Source organism: Canis aureus, chromosome 28 (genome assembly GCF_053574225.1).
Source record: "Canis aureus isolate CA01 chromosome 28, VMU_Caureus_v.1.0, whole genome shotgun sequence".
NCBI lineage: Eukaryota > Metazoa > Chordata > Mammalia > Carnivora > Canidae > Canis > Canis aureus.
The window spans coordinates 23161620-23185278 of NC_135638.1; the positions used below are offsets into that span (position 1 = coordinate 23161620).

The 23659-nt window shown below is 42.2% G+C and overlaps 1 protein-coding gene across 11 annotated transcripts in view; it reads right to left on the reverse strand.

Annotated features, from left to right (window-relative positions):
* SULF1 (sulfatase 1) overlaps nt 1–23659 on the reverse strand; it is a 175509-nt gene that overhangs the window by 149185 nt on the left and 2665 nt on the right. For 4 of the 11 annotated variants that reach the window (XM_077876649.1, XM_077876642.1, XM_077876657.1 and 1 more), the window contains exon 1: nt 2812–2983. The exons of 4 other annotated variants lie outside the window; for them this stretch is intronic. The gene's annotated coding sequence lies outside the window, so the exon portion shown is untranslated. Of the gene's footprint in view, nt 1–1933; nt 2200–2811; nt 2985–23659 lie in introns of those variants that run through there. 3 more of the 11 variants (XM_077876648.1, XM_077876643.1, XM_077876654.1) reach the window with 2 other exon arrangements.

Genomic DNA, 23659 nt, shown 5'->3' on the forward strand with positions numbered 1-23659 from the left:
AACCAGGTAATGGCAAAAGCAAACCTCAAATCTGGACCCCATCATGGTTTGTATTCTTTCTACTATGACCGAGTATGCCTTTGAAGCTAATGTTGAGATTATGTGGCTGATCTTTGTAATTAAATTAACTAGCATATAGAAGTTAGTGTTGACAGATCACTTTTAAATTTAGGGGTAGAAGCAACTAGAATCCAGTCTCATTTTCAGCTTTAATTACGCCTTAGAATTTCTTGGAAGCCACAGAGAATTCTAAGTGGAAATGTCATTTAAAGCGATCCTTAAATAGACATAATTCTAAAGGATGTTTCCTATGTTTACTGAATAATTCTATTGCATTCCGAAATTTGATATGAAATCTTCCCACGTGGCCCATGTTGGATATTATATCACACAAAATTCTGGGCACTAGATAGATACAACAAATGTGAGGCCATATGTATGTGTAAGTATGTATTTAAGTATCCTGAACTCTCACACGCATTTGTATGTCTAAACATGTAAACGCAAACACACGCATCTATACATGCTCATTGTATGTGGTTTTCACATCTGCTTGCCTAAAGATAAAGACAATGCAGGGCAGCCCCGGTGGCGCAACGCCTTGGCGCAGCCTGCAGCCTGGGGCGTGATCCTGGAGACCCTGGATCGAGTCCCGCGTCAGGCTCTCTGCATGGAGCCTGCTTCTCCCTCTGCCTGTGTCTCTGCCTCTCATTCTCTCTCTGTGTCTCTATAAATAAATAAACAAAATCTTAAAAAAAAAAAAAAAGACAATGCAGCTCAGTGGATTCATCAGAATACTTAACGGCACTAAAAGTGAGAGGTCTTGTCATTTTGTATTTCTTAGCTTTCTTTTTTAAAAATTTTTTTTAAAGGATTTTATTTATTTATTCATGAGAGACACAGAGAGAGAGAGAGACAGAGACACAGGCAGAGGGAGAAGCAGGCTCCATGCAGGGAGCCTGATGTGGGACTCGATCCCGGGACCCCAGGATCATGCCCTGGGCCGAGGGCAGGTGCTAAACCACTGGGCCACCCAGGGATCCCCATTTCTTAGCTTTCTTACCTGAGTAAGGACAGTGATTTTCTATATGCCACAGTGCACCAAATTATAATCATGGTTTTGTAAATGTAAGTCGTACAACTACCCAAAACAGAACTTCAAGTTCAGAAACCGTACCTTCCTTACTGTTATTCTCGGGTTTTAAATTCACTTTTTGTTGAAAGACAATTTCTCAAAGCAACGAGCATCAGCCCGGAGAAAAATACTCTGTTAATTCAGCATTCTTTACCAAAACACAGTACAATGACGGTGCTTTGGTTATGTCCAGGGCTTAAGAAGTTAGTGCCCATGTTCCTTGAATATTTGAACCCTTCAGCTCTGCAGTGAAGAACCCCCTAACGATTCGCGTGTCCGCTACAGTCAACGTGTTTTGTAGAGTTTACACAAGCCCGTGCAAGTCCCAAGCCGACACCGAGAGATGGGATTCATTTCACAGTGTGGAAAGGAACTCCCAACAATTACATTTGTCTGAAACTGGGAGCCCTGCAAGCTGCAGAACTGAAGGTTTAAGTCCTGCCGTCTTCTGGGCTTGTCCCACAGGCCAGGTGAATAACCCGGATTCCTGTCTGGGGTGACGAGGTGGTGCCCCAACAGTCAGAGGCCGCCAGGACTCGGTGCAAGGGGCCAATTTCGGCACCTGGCCCGGGTGCTCTTCTGTGAAGTGAATTATCGACTCAAGCCTCCTTCCCCTCCCGGGGCTTTTAGGAGGGGCTCGACTGGGTGGAGGACTTTGGCCAGAAACACAACTTTCCATCACCTACGAATCCCGGCCGGGGCAACGCTTCCCGGGACTAGATACCACCCAACGGGCAAGGGCAGTGCGGAAAGTTGGTTTCCTTCCTTCCTACCGAAGAAGCAGAGCATCATACTCACAGGCGCCGCCTTCACGGTCCCCTCTGGAGAGCCGGCTCTGGGAACCGGCAGCGTGCGGGGGAGCGGAGATAAGGAGGCAGCGGGGCTTCCTTCCTCCCCCGGAGGCCGAGGGGCATCGTTCCCCGCCGCCCTGACCTCCGAGGCGCGGGGAGGCAGGGAGGCCCGGGGCCTGCGCGCCCGGGCTGGGGTCCGCTCTCCGCCGCCGCAGCCGCCCGGCCGGACAGCGGCCCCAAGAGTCATTAGGGTCTGTCCGCGAAGGGCTTGCAGGATGAGGAGGGTTACATAAGCCCGCGCGTGTGATTATCATCGCACACCCCCCGAACCAAGGCTGCCAGACAAACAAAAGGCAGTTCCAAGAAGAGGAGGAGCGGAGGCAGAAGTTACGCTGGGGGTGAATTTCGGGACACTGCTGAACTGACGGGGAGGGAAAAAAAAGAAAAAGGCAACTCAGTCTGTGTATGCAAACCTCGGCAAACAAACAGCGAGCCGCAGCTGGCGGCCGGGGGGGGGGGGGGGGGGGCGCGGCCCGTGGGGCGCCCGCTCGGTGGCAGCGCCCGGCAGAGGTGGTACTTGGAGGGACCAAGGGCTCGGTAAACACTGCTGCTTCGGAGCCTCGGCCCAGGTGCTCCTTCTGCTCGCTCCTCTCTCGTCCCGGGCTCTTGCTTCCCCCAGGAGGGCTGCGGCAGCGGGTCCCCTGAGCCGGGGGCTGAACCCTCTCTTCGGAGCCTCGAGTTGCAGTCCCTAGGGGCCTCGGGCTGTCCTCCGTGGGAGCAGGAGACCGAGCCTGGGCGTCCCCCCGCACCCCCAGCCCCAGCCCCCAGCTCTGAGCCACTGAGCATCAGTCCGCCCCGCTCCCCTCCCGCTCCCCGACTTGCTACCTCCTCTCTTCTGCAGACGGTGGAGGTCCTGCCCCGTTCCCGGGGCGCTGCTGCCCAGCAACTCCCCAAGGCCCGAGGAACTCTCTCATCCCGGTTTGCAAGACTTCTAGGTGTCTCCAAGCTCATTACCGACTTCCCAGGCCGCCCTCGGCCTCACCTACCCCAGCACATTAGAATATGAATCACACGCTAAAGGCGGCCTTTGGTTCCCTCACTTCCCAGCCTTACTCACATCCTCCTCCTCAGCCTGGAATGTCTGCACTCCGGGTTAGTTAAATCCCAACTTCCCCGCGAAATCCTTCCCAAATTCCCCCCTCTTCTCTCTCTGCTGATTGTGCCTCTGCTGTAATCCCCCACGCGTGCCATGTGCCTTCATAGGTTCCCCACATCCAGCCGATGGGACAAGGAAGGGGCCCGCATAAAGCAGGCACTTAATGAGTGTATCCTGAATTTATTCATTTATTTTTTAAACATATATATATATTTCTAAAGATTTTATTCATTTATTTGTCAGAGAGAGAATGAGAGAGAGAGAGAGAGAGAGAGAGCAGATATGCATAAGCAGGGGGAGTAGCAGAGGCAGAGAGAGAAGAAGGCTCCCCACTGAGCAGGGAGCTGATCCCAGACTTGATCCCAGGACCTGGGGATCATAAACTGATCCGAAGGCAGAGGCCTAACTGGCTGAGCCCCCCAGGAGTCCCCAAGCGTGCACTGCCTTTAGCTGACGGCAGACGTGATCTTACCTGGGGGTCAGTCTTGGAGTGAAAGGGGCTGCTGGGTCTAAGCTGCAGGCTCAGGTGAGTGCTGCCAACCTGGTGGTGAAGTATTGATGATGGAGGTGGGCCATACGCTGGTGGGGGTGCATGTTTGGAACTTTTCATAAATTTTAAAAAGAACAGCTATATAGAAAGCTTTATAGAATGGAGAAGGGCACCTCCAAACTTGACTTGAGTCAGCTTCCTCTTGGATGTAAGTTCGTGAGGATAACAGGATGGCTGGAGTCTACTGAGCCTCTGCTACTGCACATTTAGAGGACCTATAAAGTGGTGCTTACTTAATAGAATGCCAGGAAAATTCCCCAAAGGTGAGATTTTTCAGAAATCAGACTTCTGGGATGCATTTTATGGGGGAACTCCTCCATGACTGAAAGAACGCAGGCTATCACCACAGCAGGTCCACGAATGAACAACAGCTCTCGGGTGAATTGTTTTAGGATACAGGGTGAAACACAGACCGTGAGCTGTCAGGTACTGAATTTCTTGTGGCTTCGTGCTAAAGTGTTCTTAATGACGTTTCCGCTGTTATTCTTTGGTGAGAGCAACGTGCTTTAAATTCCATCTGTGGTGGTTGGATCGACCATGGCGTCATTTAAGAGACTTAGGGTGTGTCTACACCGTACAAGCTCTCCAGTACATACAAAATGTTCAGTCATTTAGAAGAACTTTCCTGCCTCCACTAATGTGGAACAATAAAAACCCAATGCAGGTTCTAAAGAGAAACGTTAGCCTTAAGTTCTTGGGGTTTTGGCTTCAGGAATTTCAGAGGAACTACTCAATGGAGTAGTTCATGTATAGGATCTTTCCTCACTTTGTCCTGCTCAGATCAGAGCCATAATGTTTATTATAGCTACCATTTATGAGGCCCTACGAGGTTCAGGCGCTGGCTAGATGCTTCACATGCATTTCTTCACGTAGCGATTGTCCTAAAACAGCGATTTTTATCTTTGCTTTTCAGATGGAGAAACTGGTAACACGAGGATTTGAACCCACATCTATCAGGCTACCCTGACTACAGTTTTTCCATTCTGCTGAAAGCTGGTGGGGACCTGAGTTAGTAGCTCGTCTTCTGGTTTTCAAACTGGGTTCTAAGGAACCCTAGGCCCCAGAGGAATAGCTTTAGGAATCTTTGGGGGAAGAACTGGGAAGGAGGAAAGGTGAAAGGGAGGCTAGGTCAATTGGGCTTGCAAATACAAAGCTTCATTTCTCTTTTATAGAGTGACCTTAAGTTTTATTTGAAAACAACGGTTTTGCTACTAAAAAACTACTCTTAAACTCTTGATCTAGTTTAACTTGTTCATGAAAAAGTACAGAACTTGGGGGCCAGAGAGATTAAATGCCTTCCCCAAGACTTTACAGACAGGCCCAGCATTAACTTCAGGTGTCCAAGCTCCGCCTGAAGCCACTGGTCTCCCTACATCCTTTATCTTTTCACTTACCAAATAGCGGAGAAAGTGAGAGAGACCTGACCGTTTCCTGACGGAATTCTTCATGTCAAATGGAAGAGCAGAAACCCCTTCACTTCAGTGAGCTGGACCATGTTCGGCCCTTCGGCTCTAAGTCTCAAGTTACTCAACGTTCACACTGTGGCAAATTAAAATCAAGTGAGGAATTAAATATGTAATCTGTCTGGATGATTTGGGGCTCTCTTCTGCTTTTCCTTCAAATCAAAGTGGGTCACAAAGGATACTTCTGCAGGAGTCAGCCAGCTACTTAGATAGGCTCGGCCTGAGAATACTCTCGCTAGAAGACTGTTCACATCGCCGTGTTCATTAATCCGGTCAAAAGCACCTCTCTTCCCATGAGACACAGTATGGGTGGCAGAGATGTTACTCTTAGAGGGGCCAAATATATAGCCAAGGGAAAGCGAACTCCCTCCCCTCCCGAGTGCGAAAGGCTCCCCACCTGGCTCGCTTTCTTGCAGCTGGACCAGCTGCGCTCCACCTGGTCCTCAACCTAATAAGTTTCATTTCCCTGCCAGACCACACAGTCATTGAAACAAGCCGACCGTATCCCACCCTGGAAATCAAGGTACACCTCACCCTCTTGTTACTACAAAGCCTGTCCCCCACAGCCTTTTCTTGTTCAACTCTCTTCCCAAATGCAACCTCTGTGCAGCTCGAAAGGCATGGAGTGTCTTCCTCCCTGGGTGGTTAGGATATGTCACTGACAAGCCCTGTTGATCCCATGTGTACAGTGTCGGATGTCCTGCGTTTGGTCATTCTAGAACCTTAGGTCAGGACTTTCCTCACCGTCGGAGTGAAGAGGAGGTGATCAAAACAATGACCAGACACGAATACTAATACTAAATGGAATTTTCAGAGAACTAGTGCCAAATATCACTTCCTTTGGAGTTTTGCTAAGTGTCAGGCTGTTTGCGAATAGGAATGAATTTTAACCGAAATTATGTCAGCCAGAACTGACCTTTATTAATTTCAAGGCCCTAGAGCTTTCCCATCTGCTCGTTTTAATTTTTATCATTCTCACCTGGAGATTTTTGGGAGCAACAGCATTGTTCTCTTTCCTGAGATGACTTAAGTTTAGCCCTGCCTAACGGCAAAAGAAAAGACGACCCTTCCGTTCCCGTCATTTAAATATTTACTAACTGCATTCTTTCTGTAAAATGTAGCAGAAAGAATTTTTCTCATCTCCACAGACTAGAGATTATAATAAACAGGTCTCTATTTTTTCCCATCTGAAACATTCCAATATTAATATATTTCCAAATTCTGAGCCCTAGAAACAAAGCTTTAGGTGTAATTTCTTTTCCTATTCATGAGATTTGCAATAGGAAGGTCATGTTTGTACTAGATTTTGGTTTGAAATTAATCTTCTTTTCTCCTTAGCATTTCTATAGAATCCGGGCACTTCATTATTTAGTCATTTCCAAATATTAAATGCTTGTCATTCTTGAACAACGATCTAATCTTCCCTTTATGGGTGGAGAAACAAAGTTGTGGAACTTGGAAATCATTGCCAGGGCATAGATCACTCTAAAGGTTATGGCTACCGATTGAGTTTCTTTCCTCCACACATTCTTGGACTACAAAGTAAAACTGTAAATTGTTTCGTAAGCAGCATGTATGGCATCCTCGGACTATTAGAGAGTATTAGTTAATACTAAAAGCTCATTTGCATCCTGCCTCACAAGAGAAACTTTATGGGGTAAATAAATATATTCAAACTCCACAACCAAGCTCAGCGCTGAGGCTGTGCTAGGATCACCCCTCCACCCCCTTTTCTGGCCCATGCCTCCTACAGATCAAAATATATTCTTAGTTCAGTTGAACAAGGGTTCATTTAAACCACATCTGCTGCTCATCAAACCTCTATTTTAGGACTGGGGAATTCTTTTTCAGAGATAGATTCTGTCTGGAAGGTCTACGGCAGCAAATAGTCCTCATTAAATTTCACAACATTTTACCAACATATATACAGTACCCGCTTTTATGTGATTATAGAACCCAGGCAAAACCCTGCACCCCCACTTCAAAGGATTCCTCACTTGACTAATTCTAAAGAGTAAATTGATTTTCTCATCATTTGTTGTATTTGACAATAGAAAAGCTGACGCAGCAACATTGCTAACATAACAGCTCATTTCTATTCAAGGGGAAGGAATTTGCGTTAATATTCTTAATGACTGGCATCTTTATGAGAAATGTGAAATCATTTATCCTTAGCAATAACCTGACTAGGATTAAAAAGTACTCGGTACTCAGAACGGAAGTCATCTGTCAGGAAAAATTATTTAGACTGATGCAAATTAACTGAATAAATTGGCTTCCTAATTATGGCGTATATATTCAAGTTTGTTAAAATTGGTTTGAACTGAAGCATTTGGAAAGGATCTTTCAAGAAGTGATCTGACATTCTGTTGGAGGAAAAGATAACACATTTATTTCACATTTCCTAAGGATTTCTGGAAATGATTTAAGAAGCAAGGGCATGTAAATCAAAGGAAAACATTAAGTAAGCACGTGTATGTCTTGCTTATTTGGAACAGTGATAATGCCTTACAGAAAACATGGAGCAGCACGTGCATTGGGGTGCCCTAGATTCCAAATTACCAATAGTGTCTTCCTGGGGGTGGGGGTTGTTTCCCACCCTCCCAAGGCTGGCTTGGGCATGAGCCCAAGGGACCAGGCGAAGAGATGAGCACTTAGGCCGGCCCTAACAAGCAACGTACAGACCAGTCTGTATTCTGTAGGAGTTCCGCTCTTAATAGGCACAGTATTGCACACCAGTTAACAAGTTTTTATTGGAAGCTCAGTCTTCTCTTCCTCGCCAGCTTCACAGCAAAACTTCATTTAGCTTTTTACCAAAAAACCTAGTAAATTGTGGGAAGAAGCACTTCACCAGCATTGGAGATTTAATTAGTCTGGAATAAAAAAGGTGTAAATTGCAGGAAAATGTAAACTGCTTTCACGTGATTAATGACTGGGTTTTACCGTTGAGCATTTATATAGAACTTTCTTTTGAGAGACGGTGTTGATTTTCGGAGACAGGCGGACTTGGGTCCAATTCCTAGCTCTACAGGTGTGTAGTATTTCCACCTAGTTCGTCTACTTATAGAACTAGACCAGCTAAGACAGGAATAACAAAGCCTGAATGTGAATAGCAGCGTCTATCATGTGCTAAGTACGCAGTATGCTTCGGTTTCTTCTCCCTTTTCTGAGTCCTTTAGGGAGTTCCCGTCCTAAGCATGAGTTTGGTATTAATTGCCCCAGTTGAATAAAAAAGATATTCCTTTTTTTCAGTAAGCATTAGCCAAGGGGTGACCCTGTCAACCGTTGCCTAGGTTTCTATGCTTAAATATGAATATTTAATTATATAAAGGAAAACAATAGGGATCTTTTAAAAAAAGGCAATGATTGATAATCATTAACAATAACATGACTCTTATTGTTGTGACTTCAGCCTGAGGGACAAACAGTTATTCGAGGGATCAGGTAAGCGCAGGGTGTTGGGCTTTCTGTTAGAAATCCCTAGAGGGCAGCCTGGGTGGCTCAGGGGGTTAGCACCGCCTTCAGCCCAGGGCCTGATCCTGGAGTCCTGGGATCGAGTCCCACGTCAGGCTCCCTGCATGGAGCCTGCTTCTCCCTCTGCCTGTGTCTCTGCCTCTCTCTCTCTCTCTGTGTCTCTCATGAATAAATAAATAAAATCTTAAAAAAAAAAAAAAAAAAGAAATCCTGAGAAAGCCTTTGCTAGAAAACAGTGGGTTAGAGAGACGTAGAAAATACAAACAGAGAGAACATCAACCAAGAAATTCAGTCTGTGCCAAATTCAGACGGTCCCCTCCAGTGTTTCTGTGAACAGGTGAAGAAATAATCTGCACGTAAAGACATAGATGGCTGAGAAAGGAACTGGGGCAAAGCGTAGGAGCACAGATGGGGCCGAGAAGATGGAGAGAACGCAGAAGCTGGGTGGGACAGAGACCTGGGCACACCTGACTGCAGAGCACGCACTCTCTGAGGGATGCTGGCGGAGGATGGAGACAGGAAAAAGCCTCATTCTGCAGAATCTGCAAGTACCCCTGTCTGGAGCTGGCAGGTGCATTAGGAAGAAGAATGAGAGGCTAAGAGCCAGAGCCTGAGGCAAGGATGATGGACAGCAAAGGGAGTGATAATGGGCCGTTCCTGAAAGGAATTGCTCTATGCTTTAAACAGGTGCCAAGCTGAATAACATGAGTCCTGATATGTGACTGACTTCCATGAATGCAGTTTTTACCTTGAACATCCCTTACCTTGCAGTAAGGTTAAGTGGTGCACCTGAGGTATCTGTGTGCTGTGATACTATGAGGCGTCAGGACAGGGGTCATATTACTAACAGAGGAACGAAGAAGGCGAAGCTGGTCTTCTCAGCTCACCTAACCATTCTTATCTGAGGAAAAATATATACAGATGAGTATTATCGAAAACTTTGGAGGGGGAAGAAACCACAAAAGGAAGGGCTGTAAGTGTGGGTTGGAAGAAGAGAGGGGGAAACGTTATGTTGTATATTCTACTGCTTATCCTGAGCTCCCCTCTTCCCTGACTGGTCTTCCTGTATCATTGCTCAGGGGGTGCCTGTGAGGGCACCTTAGAAAGTCAGATGGGTTCACTTTTTTTCCCTCCCAATTGATTAGAGCAAAGAGAAAAACCATAAAATCCAACTAACAGTGCGACTGAGCATCCCTTTTGGTCATATAGACAAGAGATGATAATCTAAGAGGTTGTTTGGACAGTCAAAAGCCACACCTGTCAGCTTATCGACAGAGCAGTTCAACTTTCCAGGGAAAGGCTTTTTTAAAAATGTGGAATTTGTTTTCTTTTGTTATTTCTTCTTTCTGGCTCTGAGAAGGTGTCCTTTACTATAAACCCGAAGTTTGGTGAATTGAACCAATTTAAATTTTAGGTCTTGTGTTTAAGTATTTAGATCAAGACTTTTTTTTTTTTTAAGATTTTATTTATTTATCCATGAGAGACACAGAGAGAGAGGCAGAGACACAGGCAGAGGGAGAAGCAGGCTCCATGCAGGGAGCCCGAAGTGGGACTCGATCCAGGGTCTCCAGGATCGCTGAGCCACCTGGGTTGCCCAGATCATGACATCTTAAAAGCTTTATAGAGAGCTCCAAAGATCATTCATTCACTTAACAAATATTTATTGAATGCTCACTGTATGTCAGGAGCCACTGTTGATGTAAATAAGATGCGGTACTGCTTTTTCATACTTACGTCTTTCCATACAAACTAGGTTCTTAGAAAAAATTGTCACTAACCGAATTTAAAAACTACCAGCCATATGATAAAGAAATTGGTTAAACTATCAACCAAGCTTAATGGAAAAAGGAGGATTTAATTAATAATAGAGAGTCTGGAGGTGTCTGGGTGCTGATCTGGTCCCTATGGTCAACCATATCAATCATGCTAGTCAAGCCCTCAGATCCCGTTTCCTTGTTTGCATGATGGGGACTCCAGGTCATAGAGGTATTGAAAAGAATTAAATTAGATAATGTACAGAAAGCACTTACTTGTACATGACAGGTAAGTGCTTAATAAATCTTAGCTGTATGTATAGGTAGTATTAGTAAATAAAAGATAGGCATCTTTCTCAGTCATTTTTCTTTAAGAGAATGATTTTTTTTCTATTACTAAATACAACAGGAGCCCCCCCAAAATTTAGATATGGTCATTAGGGGTGTGAAAAAGGCACTGCAGCATCAAGAGGATGTATCAGAAAGAGTACTGGTTCCAGAATTTTGGGACTTGTGTATCTGTAGAATATGACTCTGCCATTTAGTGGCTATGAATAATAATGATACGTTACCTTCATAATCTGTTTCTTATTCTGTAAAATGGGTCCAGTTCTGCCTGTGTTATCTACTTCATTCAAGGAATTATGAGGGTCAGGGATGCCTGGGTGGCTCAGTGGTCGAGCATCTGCCTTTGGCTCAGATCATGATCCTGGGATCCTGGGATCCAGTCCCACATTGGGCTCCCTGCAGGGGGCCTGCTTCTCCCTCTGCCTGTGTCTCTTCCTCTCTCTCTCTCTGTGTCTTTCATGGATAAATAAATAAATCTTTTTTAAAGAAAGGAATTACGAGGGTCAAATAAAGGAGGATTGTAAATATGATTTGCAAAGGGTAATATGATAAATAACGAGTTTTCCTGGGCTCTGGTACTGATTATTGGTGACTGATTGGAGAAGTTGTGATTGTGGTTTATAAATACTTTGTGGACATTACTTTTCAATTTATAAATAAATAAGTTATAAGTTTGGAGGAAGTGTGGAGAAATAGAAACTCTGGATTCTAGTTCTTTACAAGTGCCTCAGATCAGCTCTATTTGCATCTGTGACTTGCTTAACTCCCCTGGGGCTCTCTAAAAACATTTGTATTTGAAAATAATTACAAACAACCCTCTACTGAGGTATGGGGAGTTGAGTTAACTTATAGAAAAGTGGCAAGAATGACTTACTCAGGTTCATCTGTTGTTATCAATTGGCCCCAATTCCTTTGTCAATTGCTCACTTACTCTCTCCTCCCCTTCATATATATATATATATATATATATATATATATATATATATATATTCCCCCACCCCCCAGAACTTGATGAGAGTAAGGTGCATATATCATCATCTTACACCTCTAAATATTTCTCAGAGTAGATCACCCAAGAATGCAGCTCTGTTTCTAATTCTTTAAAAGGGGCACATATCATTGTATGACATGCTCCACAGGGTTGTCGAAATCAAATAAATGTTTGAGAGATAGCACTGGGGGAAGTATGAATTGCTATGTGAAACAAAGAGATGTGTATTTCCTAAATTGGGAAAAATCCAATTACATAGAACTTCAGAGGACTTGCAAATCGTGGGGGGGTACACACTGAGAAAGTCCGTCATGTATGTCTGTAACAAGCTGAAGATGAGAGCTTCCTTACGAGCCTCTATGATGAGTGAGAGAAACAACAAAGATGCTCTCGCACTTTGCGACAGGGTTTTTGAGTTCTAGTCCTCCTGCAAGGACTTGAATCTTTATGCTGTGTTTTTTTTGCCTGTGAGCGCTTGCCATTTTGGGTGGTATTTTTGGTGGAGATCTTGAGCATGTTTGAGAGAAGGTCACAGAAACTCAAGAGCATTTGCTGCTCAATGGCAGGGCTACAAATACACATAGGAAAAAGGAAAGCATGTTTTACAGAAGTGTTCAACGTGCAGGCGTAGTCAAAGACGGTATGAACTAAGTATTCTCATGAACCAGAGAAATAATTTTCATAGAATCCCTTTTCAGTGTTCTCTGTCGTAAAGTTTAGCTCTGTGACAAACAGGTAATCACTCTGCCACATTATCCTTACGTTCTCAGCAGAATTCTCCCTTTCATCAGAAGCTGTAATTCTGGTAAGTTTGATTTCTTTATAATTCCAACCAGATTTGCGATCTACATTCTCCAGTGGAGTGAAATACGACCAATAACTTAAAAATATTTGTAAAAACACTGCTTTTCCGGTCACATATTTCTTTCATTGCCCTGAAAATCATAATGGCTTCCTTTAGATACTTACAACAACAATGAAAAAAGGAAATCTAGAACACGTTTTAGAAACAAAACTTTTTCAAAAAGTCAAAACCACACTTAAGCATTCTAAATTAATCTTTTATTTTGAGTTATTAAATTGTTATTCTTTATAATACAACACAAAAAAGTAAGTTAATGACTAGGAAATACATTTATAATCCAATAATGATTGATTTTACCTCCTTTATAAATAAATCAGTTTTAAACATAAATTATACAGATATATAACGGGATATGCACTCATGTAATTTATTAAACTATGAAGACTATTGCTCTTAGATTTCTCTTGGGAAAACTCCAGTACCTGAGTAAGAAGTTCAGATGTTTATTTCTCAACGAGGTGATGTTTCTGAGGAACAGCTCAACTGTTCTAATGCAACAGGTTTCCCTAATATTGAGAAAATGTGATATATTTTGAATCACTTGAAGCATGGAGTAGTGAAACAGGAGTTAGAAAACATGAATTCTAATGCTTATTAGTCCATTTATTAATTCTTTACATGTGGGCTTGTCCTCTCTCAGATTCAGTTTTATGTGGTACGGAAATGGCGTATCCACTTTGCTTACCCAAATATTGCAAATTCCAATGATTTAGTTCAACTAACATTTTCCTCCAGTGTTTTGAAGGAATAATGATTACTTTGTCATTGTCCTGTGGATAGCACCCTTTTAGCATAGGTTAGAACATACTCCCACAAAGAAGGTTCTTTATACTAAAGCTACATAACTTGCTTCGGTAGCAACGTGCTTGGGTATTTGTGTGAGAATGGATTTTCTGCAGGGAATATACCTGAACGATAAATGCTTTTTCTGGTATTGTTCCAGTCTCAAGAATTCTCTACAGTACCTGATTATTCATCATGGAACTCAGCAAGAAGGTCCATGGTCACAAACAAAGCTGGGCTCATACCTTCACATTCTTGTTAGGTCCTAATGTACAATTGACACGTAAGCTCCCCCTGTCCTGGAAGATTTGACTGACTTGCTCTCCTTGGTGAAACCTAGCTTGTAGTAGTTTCTATGGTAAAAATGACTTTTGTGATTTCAGGCGGGTCGCTTAATAGCCCCAGGCCTCAGTTTCCTGGATTTTATTTAGATGATCTCTAAGGAATACCTCTAATGTTCTGTGTTTCTATAGTATTTTATGTATCTTTCCTGGAAAATCTATTCATATTCTCAATTATTTTTAACAACTACAAGAAAAAGGATCCAGTAGCTTTGACAGAATGTGTGTTAACTTCCCTTTTCTTTTGTGTAATTTAAAGCCTGTCATCGGACTGGCTAATTGTCCTCTGACTGAGAATTCAGCTCCTAGCCAAAGAATTTTTACAATAAAAAAATACTACAAAATAAAAAAAAGAGAGAGAGAGAAAACCAGGATGATTTACTACGGAGTTTATAGGGCATTTTAATTTATGCTATGCAGCAGATAGTGAATATATTCATTCAGATGACACAAGTCTATATATCTGTCACTATCTCTGAAATTCTTGTCTAGCCATAATTTTACAGGTCCTTAGAAACGGAATTGTCACAAACTCCTCAGTTCAGCTCTCAACAGAAATTAATTGATAACATAGAATCCTGAGTGGCTGGCATGTGAGTGACACCCAGCTATACAATTTCACATCTAATCAAGGAAGATGGGAATTCGAGTTGGCCTATTGTCTATTTGAATCTGTTTCTGGATGGAATCCAGCTGGCTCAAATGCAGCCCTGGAAAGTGATGTGGGCAGAAGATGGAAAAAAAAAAAAATTAAGCCAGAGAACCAGCACATAAGATAGTGCCTTTCACATTATCAAAGAATTGCCTAGTGTAACTGTGGATTTGCTGCTGGTTAGTTTGCTAAAATTTCTCAATAACCAAAATGCAATTTTCTATCCCAGTTGTCCTTAAAAATCTATGAAGAATAATAATAAATGCAAAATTGTACCTAATCAAGAGCTAAAATTATATGACAAGAGTTAAGTGGTGAGAGGGCACCGATGAGAAGGCATAGTTCTATTATTGGAAGAGTTGGGGAAAGAGAGCTCCATAGAAGGAATGGGGATGATTTTTCTTCAAGAATGGGTGAAATCTGAAGATTCGGAAGCAGAATGGGAGGACAGCCCCAGCCCAGAACATGGTATGAGCAAATGCTTAGTAGAAGTAAGTGATGTAAAAAAAAAAAAAAAAAAAAGAAAGAAGTAAGTGATGTAAATTCAGGAGCTGCCATACCAGCTTGGCGAAGAGCAGAAAGTATATGCAGAAAACGGGGTGGTTATAGTGGAAAAGATTATGCAGGTCCCTAAATGCTGATATTTTCTTTAAACTGGATGCTGTAGAAAATTGAAAGATGGCTGTTTTAGGGTAATAGCGTGACAAGGGGAAAGAGCGCTAAAGGAAGGTAGTTTAATAGTGGTATGTAAAATGAGTGGGAATAAGAAAAAGATAAAGAACAGAGCTCAAATTAGAAGCATGAGGTGAGGCAAATCTGGATTAAAGTCCTTCTCCTTTCCCCCCCACCATGCCTTTCAGTTTCAAGGAGAATGTTTTATTTATTTAGGCTTGTTATAAGGGAAGAGCAGAGTTTACCAGTAAAGAATAATGTAATCTAGATGGGGGGGGGGGAGCAACATGTTCCCCAAAGGTTAACTGCCATGCTCAGCATCACAATACCAATAGTAGCCAAGTTCTAGAATCTAGGTTTTCGATGTTTTTTTTTTCCACTCTACGACCGTGCCTCTTTTTCCTAACTATAACACTACTGCCATTATTCAGTGAATTTCACTTCATTGCTAGTAACGTTTAAACTTATTACCTGCCCAGCATGAAATATGATTTACCTGAAGCCAATGAGGCAGTCCAGTGGCATACTCTAAGCTTCCATAGGGTTTATGACAGTGGCAGAAGCGACTGAACATCTCCGGTTCCACTTCTGAGACTACTACAGTGGTTGATCAGCATGTAGATCAATGACAGATAGCTCTTTTTGGAGCAAAATGCCTAATGAAAATAACAATTGCTATACATGAAGCATATAGCATATTTTCTCTCTGGGTTTTGTTTTGTGTGTGTGTGTGTGTGTGTGTGTGTGTCAAAAAAGTGGCTCTCCGACAGAGCATATTTTGACTACATTCATATTTTTCCCTCTTCCTCACTACTAAATCTTATTATTATTATTATTTTACAAGAACCACATTTCTATTCAAGATACCTTTCCCTCTAGACAGAGCTAGAAGTAGAACATGTAGGAATAGAATCCTGAATTGAAATCAGAATTTAGATGGTCTGGAATTAAGAAGTTTAGGAATATCAGCTCATGTTCCATACCCCAATCCCCAGTGCAAGCACACCTCCCCATTGACCTAAGGGGGTACCAGGTGAAGAGATCTGACTTGATCTTAAACTTGGCAGCAAAGCCCAACTTTTGTGCTTGCTGCAGATGATGTTTATCGATCTAACTATGGCTCTTGTGTATTATATCTTTTCTCCTTGGTTCATTAAACTGGATGCCTCATGAAGTACCAATTAAATCATTAGCCATTAATAGCTTTCAAATATAAACTGGCTTATGCCAATTAGACCATCATGCATGGCAACCCTGAATGAGAAATGGATTACAGGTGCTGTTACTTAGGCTGGCATTTCTCCCATAGGAACCAGGGAACATGGTTCAGAAAACTCAGTTGAATAAAATAAAACAGGCCAAAGTCTTCATTAAAAACTTGAATAGCACCAAGTCTCTTTTGAGGAACCAGAATGCTGTCAAGTCTCCACAGGTCAATACTATCCCCACAAATTTCTAGTAATAAGACTACATTTTAATTCTAAATCTTGCTGACTCAAGTAGTGCATTCTTTCAATCATGCTGCCTCTCAACACTTAATGCCAGAGTTTGAAACGGCAAATACAATCTTCTACTTGTAATAAAATTATATTTACTCCCCAAACCTTTCCATTGATCTAGTATAAGGAAGTGACTAAAGTATGACTCTCCTATTTTGAAGAGGATCTTAACATGAAATATGACTGAAACAAATAAAATAAAAAGGCAAAGTGAGAGGGGATAGAAAGAAAAGTAGGAGATGGTATGGGGAAACCTTTCCCAAATCTCAAAATTAAGAATGATTTGTCTTTGTAGTGAATAAAGAAGAAAGGTCTGTATCATTTGTAAAATAAGTCATTCAGACATTCTGAAAAAAGATGTCCAACTCAGCTCTTCTAAGTTAGAATCTGAAGGTTTGTGAACAGAAGCAACTTAAATATTTCATTTCTTCTTGCCTCTAGACTCTTTAAATTATATGTCCCTCTCCACCAGCATTTTCTTAATTGAAAGAAGAGAATTATAGGTATTTAACAGAGGTAGTTTGTTATTGTGAGTTGAAATTTCATTACTTCCTCCAGAGTTTAAAAACACTAGAGTAGTTATTTGGCCAGCCATTTTCTTAATCTGAGAGAAGATCCCTTTTATCTAAGGAGGAATTAAAAAAAATACATATGGATTCTAGCTTTTGTATCATCGATGATCAGAAAATTCAAGTTCATGTTTAAATTACATTATTGGGCATTTATATGCACATGTTTGCCATGTTTTCATTATAAAGTTTTTTCCCTTTCAAGGCTATTTACAGATACCATACAGGCATCTATTCCGTAATGACCATTGTCATTTTGGAAATTTATGGTACTGCAAAATGAAATTCTACTTCCAGCACTCCCACTTTCTTTAGGGGTGGTGTCACTATTCCCGTTTGTGGGGTTTGAAAACTCAAGGTCATCTTTGTCACTTGTCTTTTCTTTGTCCTCTATTTGACCAATCACCAAGTTGTTGATACTGTTATTTATTTAACATTCATAATGTTTCTCCACTCAACCGTTCCTCATTCTCAACATCATCACTGGGACTAGGCAACCTTTTTTTCTTTTCTTTTTTTTTTGACTTTTGGTACCCTCCCAATTGTCTTTTTCTCTTTCAGTCTCTCTCTCTCTCTCCTCATTCTTGAAAAACCTACTGTTTAAACTTCCTAAGGCACCAGTTTAACTATAAAGTCTAACCTGTCTACTTGATGTGTCAGAACACTCTAGAAGCTAGCCTAATGTAGCTCTCTGTGACATGCTTAAGACAAGAGAGCAGAGTAGAGGCATCAAAGAACCACTCTTTCTCTTCCTCTTCCTCCTTGCTCTTCTATCACTCCTCTTTTCTCCCTTTCTCCCTCCCTCTCTTCCTTCTCGTCTTTGCCTAGTGCCTGCCTTCATTGTATCCCCAAAGTGCATCTATGCAAATGTGCTGATTCAAAAATGTTGTGTCTTAATGTGAAATTGACAGGCTGGCTTAAGTTCAAGTCCTCACTCAAGCGGAGCTTTCCGCGGTCTTGGAAAAAGAGCTGTGGGGCGCTTACTGTGGTCTGCGCCCTGTGTGAAGCATCTTACTTTTATTATCTCATTTAACCTTCATAACAACCCTTTGTGATAACCATATCTCCATTTTATGGAGAAGGAGACTGAATCAAAGAGAGAGTAAATAAATTGGACCCCACACAGTTTGTAAAGATGGAGATGAATCACTACTCTCATTCATCTACTTAAGGACTTTGAGCAGTCTTGCCTGGCTCAAGTTCCAGCTCCTCCAATAGGGGGCTCTGTTGGTGTCCTTTATATTTAATTAGGACAAATAATTGATACTTAATCACCACATTCTTTGCATTACTACTAAACAATTGTACAATTGTTTGTGTGCATGTCTTCTCCTCACAGCTAAATTAGATATTCCTTCAGGGCAAGGATGGTGTCCCATATTATTTTGTGTTTCTCTCCAAACTGGTATAGAAATACACAGAAAGCTCCCAACTACATATGGAATAAACGAATTAACAAATCAATGGAGCTTTCTTAAACCTGTTCCTTTTAGTTCTGATTCTATTTAGAAGGTGCATTGTGGCTATTCCTTTGGGCATCAACTCAACTGCTCAAAGGTAATTTAAGCTGTTTGATATTGAGTATATCCTCCAAATCTCTTTTACTAAATATAGAAACTATAATGAAAAAGACGATGACAACACATGTGAAGCCTCTAGGTGTCTCAAATAACAAATATTACATTGCCCATGCTTTTATTCATCTGCTATATTCAGAACACTTTCTTCCTCTTAGCAGCATGAAGCTCTCAAGAGGAAAAAAAAGAGCACATGATTTGCAGGGGCCTCTTTGCTGGGATGCATTTCTTATACATGAAAGTTAAAAGCTGAAGGTTCAAGAATATCTGGATGCAATGCCAAGCACATCTGTTTACTCGGGACTTCTATTCAGGGGAAGATTGATTATTGGCAGGTGAAGGTTAAGGGGGAAGCTTTAAACTGGCAGGAAGCCTATTCAGAGGACATGTTATATTATAGAAAGGTGATTTTGGTGCTAAGCCATATTAGTGATATGAGTTTGAAGATAATATCCACAGGTGCACACTTCTAAATTAATTTAATAAACACACACTTGGCATGCAGTTAATCTTTTCTCACCATGACTCTGGGTATAACTAATATCTTATAAGAGTCTAACTTTCGGTTTAATTTTAAATTAATATAGCAAGTGTTATAACAACATAAATGAGCTATAACAACACACCACAAAATTGGACAATCGACCAAACTCTCTGCAATTCAGATTTCTATTTTATTAGGAGTGTTCTATTATTGCTTAGAAAAGTGGGACAGACTCTTAGGCTGGTATGTTTTAGGCTTGTTTCATCAAGGGAATGGATTCAGAAAGATTTTCTTTGAGTTTCTGAGACAGATTTATTTTAGGTTCTTTATGAAGTGAAAAAGTTCATACAGTATTAGCTCCATTTGCAGATGGGAAAAACTGTAACACAAAGTCATGCTAGTTCTGGATTTCAGTTAATTGTGGCAACAGAACTAGTATCAAAGAAGAGCAATCTGTAGCTGAACTGAAGATCGGGGCAATGCCAACAACAAAAAATAGATTAAAAGCGAGGAGGACACAACAGAAGCAGAAATACGTGAAGGTAGATAAGAAATCTACGTCAGAGGCAATGGCTTAAGAATAGAAAATTCAACTATTGTAGTTGTATAGCATACACGGGGATGTGAAAAAACAAGTCCCTATCTTACTACGGTACTCTCCTACAAAAATGTCGAGGCTTGCTCATGAGTTTATTACCCAGATGAACTTTAGAATCCTTATTTTACATTCAAGCAGAGTCATCTGCGCTCTGGCCAGTTCCCAAACTCTGCTCCCACTGCCAGCCATCTAACCTTGTGTGAAAATTTGATTAGTATTACACAAAATGTGTAGATTAATTTTGGGACACTTCACCTCTTACAGTGAGTCTTTTTTTTTTTTTTTTCCACTCGGAAACATAGTGTGTCTGTTCATTTATTCAGCATGGCATTTTAATATCAACCTCACCCACTACAGTTAGGTAGTGGCATGTCTGAGTCCCTTGGATTCACATTTTTAAAAATGCAGAAATAGTGTCTTACACATTTGTAGCTCTGTGGTTAAAAAGAAAATCAGAGGATAAGTAAGTTTTACTTTTGAAGATGAAGAGCTACATTTTTAAAAAATTAACAAGGTTTAACACATTATTGTGCAGTAGTACAAGGAACATTTTGAGGGCAAAGAGAAGGACGCTGGTTGTTGCAGCTGAGATGAGGTCAGGCAACGTAACTGATAATGGAAGGTTCTATAGACAAGTTTGCTGGAGAGGAAGGGATCTCCAGAAATACTGCCTTGCCCTTTATCCTAGAGGAGTTCCAGTTTCTTTCCTCTCCGTGGCCTGGGGCAGGTGCAGACCAGATGATCAGGATTGAAAAGACTACCCTTTGATCTATTCCAAGATCCTGAGAACTGCAATTGAATGACCAGTGTCCATGGACACATTTGTGAGGTGGCGTCGTTCAATGCTTTGTGAGACGATTTCTCAGATAGAAGGCTCAGTGTGTGATAGTGGGTGCAGAATCTGGAAACAGAACAGAGCTTGGGCAGATTGATTTCCACTTTCTGTGAAATTTGGTTTGGGGGTGAAGGATGGCAAAGGTCCAAGCCCCTTGCTTTGTCTAAAGGGTTATCTTGCTTTACCAATTACTTCTGGAAGCTTGACCTGACTCCTACGATGTTTTGCCAAGTTATTATTTCTTTCTAAATAGTGGGCCAGGAGGAAGGAAGAGGAACACATGACCCTTTGGTGAATGCAACTCCCTGCTGGGGTCCCCTGCTCCCACTCTTTGTTTCCCCAGCAGCGCTGCAGCCCAGGGTCTGCTCTTTGATTATCCTTTACCACAGGGCCCAGGACTCGGCTCCTCCCTGCAAAGTGTATTCAACTGTCACCATTGTCCCCATAGATCCATTAACTCAGTTCCTCCAAACTCCTAATGCCAAAAGCGCCCACCCCCTCCATCTCCTTTTCTCTTCCTCTGCCCAGCCTCTCCCTCCTCCCTTCCCTCTCCCTCTCCATCTCTTTTTGCCTCCACCACTCTTACTCTCTTGAGCTCTCTTCCCCTTCCCCCTGCCTTTGGTGGCAGAAAAGCCTAAAGACACACCACAAATGCATGAAATTAATGACTAACATAAGCTGAGATGAACACATTCATGCAGCCTGGATCCATGTCTTTTCCCACCAACTTTCTTTCTCTCCCACTTATTGCGCATGCACCAAGCCTGCTTTACATGTTTTCTTCATATCGTCCTCAAGGTAAGTCGCTCAGTCTCTGTTTTAGGAGGAGGGGGTTGAATGGTAAGTCACCTGTGGAGGCCACTCAGCTGCTGAGAGGTGATCCTTGCATGAGAACACAAATCTGGGAATACCTGGGTGGCTCAGTGGTTGAGCATCTATCTGCCTTTGGCTCTGGTAGCGATCCCGGGGTTCCTCCGGGGAGTCTGCTTCTCCTTCTGCCTCTGTTTCTCCCTGTCTCTCTCTCTGTGTAACTCATGAATAAATAAAATCTATTAAAAAAATAACAAAAATCTGTCTGAACCGAAAGACTGTACTCTTCTGCGGAAATCATCGTTGAAATTTTATGCCATCAGGGGCAGCTATAAGATGTAATTTCTACCATCATTCGAGAAAGCTGAAATAGATGGTGATCTGTCATTATAATACATTTAATTTGGGGCAATAATTTCACACTCTGTTTAAGTGGAATTTTTTTCTAAACTACCCCAAAATACAACCAGCTAAGTGTCATCTTTTTTTTTCTCTTCCTTCTCATGGATGGAGAAGGCTATTAGAGCTGGTAAAGAGTTCTAAAGTGGGATAACCAGAGAGAAAAGTGCCTTGCATGTTTGAATGTCTCTGTGAGCTAGTCAACACACATTTATCAGTGTCTTCTGTGGGCAAGAAAAGTGGACCAAGCCAGTCCCTGTTTCAAGAGGCTTCACTCCACCTGAAGAGTCAAGGGATTAAAATGGCAACGTGGAAGACAAGAAGAAGGTGAATGTGCTCAGTGCAACCCACAGAGCTAATGGTCCGCTTCAAGGGAAGGAAAACATCCATGAGACGTGGTAATCAGGAGAGGCTTCTCAGAGGAGATGGGACTTAAGCTGATATTCTGAAGAATGAGTTTAGAGACGTGATGAGGATGGTCTACACACTATCTCACAAACATAGAACTGGAGGGAACAGGGCCCGTGAGGACAGACTCTCATCTTGTAGACAAGCTAGAAAACCAGAGTGGTTGGGTTAAGAGAAGAGACCAGGAGGGGGTGGGAGCTGAAGAGACCACCCGGGGAGAACAGGAGACTTGTGCTCCGGTGTTGATTTGGTAGAAGACATGGTCTGAAAGTTGGGACCAAATAACAGATGGCCAGCGTATCATGTGAACTTCATTGTGGGTAATGAGGGCCCTCATAGCAGTAATTCTCAGCTCAGAAACGCTTTGACGGAAGCAGAGTTTTAGGAAGCTCAGTCTGCCATGGTGGACAGAAGAGGGAAATGGAGGCAAGAGGACCTGCTAGGAGGCTGTTGTAATGACCCACATGTGACTTGATTGTTGCACTGGAGCCGTGGCTGTGGGCCAGATGTGAGAGATGTTCTAAAAGGAAGGCCTCGCGGAATTTGACGACAGATTAGCCATGGGGGTGAGGGTGATATTAGAGAGGAAAAAAAAAAGCTAACAGGCTAATTCCCCTCCTTCCCAGCATATTGAGATAGAATCGAGACTATTTTAAATAGGAAACACATTTCAGGACAAACTTTTCCCAAAAATATCTTCTTTCAAATGCCTCCCCCCACCCAAGGATCTAACCTAAAGTAAAGGTAAATTCACCATATGACCATAGAATTAATTTCATACATGGGCTTCTTTTCCCTCAAGGTCAATAATGATGATAAAAATAATCTATTAGAGTCAGCACCTTAAACATTTTAATCCCCTTAAACATACTCCATGCTCTCTACACAAAAATACTGTACAGGGAAAAAAGAACCAGATGTCCTGACCTGACCCACTGGTTGGCCTCATCCACATGGCAATGGTTGGAGAAAGCTCCACACTGAGCATCGCACACCTTGCTTTCTGGATTTGTAAAGAGTCAACCATTTTCAATCTAAAATACAAAAGAAGCAAACCCCTGTGCATTCCCACGTGGATACAGAGTTGGGAAAGGAAATGCAAAGTGTCACACTTGGCACTTGTCTGTCTCTAGTATTAACTTCACAATGGAGATGACCACAACAATCCGCCTGAAGTCACATACATTTCCTTAGAAGGCAACAGAGAAGAGCCCTTTTAATTCTTTGATGAAGGTTCCCACTCATAAGCTAGCACGAGTTCAGTGAATATTTGGATTCGTGTATTTTATTTTTCACTCCACCGTAAAAGTGGCTTTTGCAACTTACTGAATCGAGCTTTCAGATGGCTTTTCGCCTCTGAGATACCTCACTGCGTGCCTAGATAGCAGGATGCATCGACAGTGCAAATGGAGATCTGCACTCCGGGTTATTTTTCCCTTCACTGGGAGGGCCAGCCTTGGTGTTCAAACACTTTTACAGCTGTTGCGATACTGATGGGAACTTCA